This window comes from Anastrepha ludens, unplaced genomic scaffold, assembly GCF_028408465.1.
Source record: "Anastrepha ludens isolate Willacy unplaced genomic scaffold, idAnaLude1.1 ptg000162l, whole genome shotgun sequence".
Lineage (NCBI taxonomy): Eukaryota > Metazoa > Arthropoda > Insecta > Diptera > Tephritidae > Anastrepha > Anastrepha ludens.
The window spans coordinates 10001-12500 of record NW_026530151.1 but is presented as its reverse complement, the minus strand read 5'-3'; the positions used below and the strand labels follow the sequence as shown (position 1 = coordinate 12500).

Genomic DNA, 2500 nt, shown 5'->3' with positions numbered 1-2500 from the left:
TCTCAGGCTCCCTCTCCGGAATCGAACCCTGATTCCCCGTTACCCGTTGCAACCATGGTAGTCCTAGATACTACCATCAAAAGTTGATAGGGCAGACATTTGAAAGATCTGTCGTCGGTACGGGACCATACGATCTGCAAGTTATCTAGAGTTCAACCAATTTAACGATCAAATGATCGCTTGGTTTTAGTCTAATAAAAGCACACGTTCCATAAGGTCCGTGTTTATATTGCATGTATTAGCTCTAGAATTACCACAGTTATCCAAGTAACTGTTAACGATCTATGGAACCATAACTGATATAATGAGCCTTTTGCGGTTTCACTTTTAATTTGTTTGTACTTAGACATGCATGGCTTAATCTTTGAGACAAGCATATAACTACTGGCAGGATCAACCAGAATAATATATATATTTGTTTATATATTTTTCTTTGCTTTTCATATTTGAAAATTTCATAAATTACGGTGTATATAAAAAGTAAAGGGGAAAACGCACATACAATAGAACGTAATTTTAATAACACAATTTATGTATCATCATCATCATCATCATCATCATCATCATCATTATTATTATTATTATTATTATTTATTAATAATGTGCTTTTATTTGTATAAAATATTTGTATTTTATTTGGTCTTCTTCTTTGTTGCGTTTTTCTTTCATTTTCTTTCGTTCAATGTGCGCTCCCGCCGACCCCTTTAGCTTTTCTTATCAGAATTCAAAAACCGTTTTTTATGAAAAAGAATTTTCGTTCTCTATATATATTTTATATAAAAATATAAGAACGATATTTCTTCTTAATATTTGCCAATTTTCAAATGTATCATTTTTAATAACATTTTACTTTTTCTTCAAATGCATTTTTAATGTAATAATTTCATATATTACATAATTTTTCTCTCTGAATTGAAATTAATAATTCCATAATTCTATTTTTTAATCATAAATATATATATGATTGAAAAAATTTCTCCTTTTTTCTTTTATTTAAAATTTAATTTTTCTTATAATTTTTATTTGTTTTGTTTTTTTTTTTCTTCATCTGTTTAATTTCCTGTATGTATACAAGAAACAAACAGTTGAGGATAATTTCTATGTAATGCTAGTATAGAATATAAAATTTTGAATTCAAAAATTTATTTCTATTTAAACTAACTATAGAATACCAGGAATAAAATACAATGACACCAATATGCCAAGGTTACATTCCATAATATGTTAGTATAGAATATAAATTCTTCATATATGTATATATATTCGAAAATTGTTTCTATTTAAACTAACGTATGGAAAACCATGAATAAAATCACAATACACCAATATGCCAAGGTAACAGTCAATAGTTACATTCCATAATATGTTAGTATAGAATATAAATTCTTCATATATGTATATATATTCGAAAATTGTTTCTATTTAAACTAACGTATGGAAAACTATGAATGAAATCTCACAATACACCAATATGCCAAGGCAACAATCAATAGTTACATTCCATAATATGTTAGTATAGAATATAAATTCTTCATATATGTATATATATTCGAAAATTGTTTCTATTTAAACTAACGTATGGAAAACTATGAATGAAATCTCACAATACACCAATATGCCAAGGCAACAATCAATAGTTACATTCCATAATATGTTAGTATAGAATATAAATTCTTCATATATGTATACATATTCGAAAATTGTTTCTATTTAAACTAACGTATGGAAAACTAGGAATAAATCCACAATATCACCAGTTTAACATAACTCAAATTCGTGTTTCATATAGTTATGATTCGATTTATATGCTTCAATATCATTGGTTAGTTAAATGTTGATATTTTCATATTATTCACATGCCTTCACCGTGAGTGTTTTTTGCCATGCACACCACACATTGTGAAAAATGTATGGGAAAAATTCAATTCAATACATTTCAGTTTGATTTCATATAATTCAATTACATTTTATATATTTCAATAATACCATCAACTTAACTAAATATATATTAAAATACTAAATTATATATATGATGATATTTTCCATATATTTGAAATGTCTTTATTATATATTTATTCAGTTTATCATATGAATGTATTGTGTTAAATTTTACTTTCATACATTTAATCGAATTTAGTTTCATATAAATTCGATTCGATTTTCTTTCATATATCTCACTTGCCTTCACCGTGAGTGTTTCTGACAATGTACACAACGCATTGTGAAAAATGTATGGGCAAAATTTTGTTAAATTTTACTTTCATACATTTAATCGAATATAGTTTCATATAAATTCGATTTGATTATCTTTCATATATTTCACATGCCTTCACCGTGAGTGTTTTTGTTTGTCCATGTACACAACGTATTGTGAAAAATGTATGGGCAAAATTTAACTTAATACAATTCAATATATTTCAAATGTTTTTCTTATATATTTATTCAGTTTATCATATGAATGTATTGTGGTAAATTTTATTTTCATACATTTAATCGAATA

General features: G+C 25.9%; 1 non-coding gene across 1 annotated transcript in view; it reads right to left on the bottom strand.

Moving 5' to 3' along the window:
- LOC128871496 (small subunit ribosomal RNA) overlaps positions 1-404 on the bottom strand; it is a 1991-nt gene extending 1587 nt beyond the window's left edge. The window contains exon 1 of the ribosomal RNA XR_008456027.1: positions 1-404. This exon is cut by the window's left edge and continues 1587 nt beyond it. This is a non-coding gene — a ribosomal RNA (small subunit ribosomal RNA).
- Positions 405-2500: the final 2096 nt, after the last annotated feature.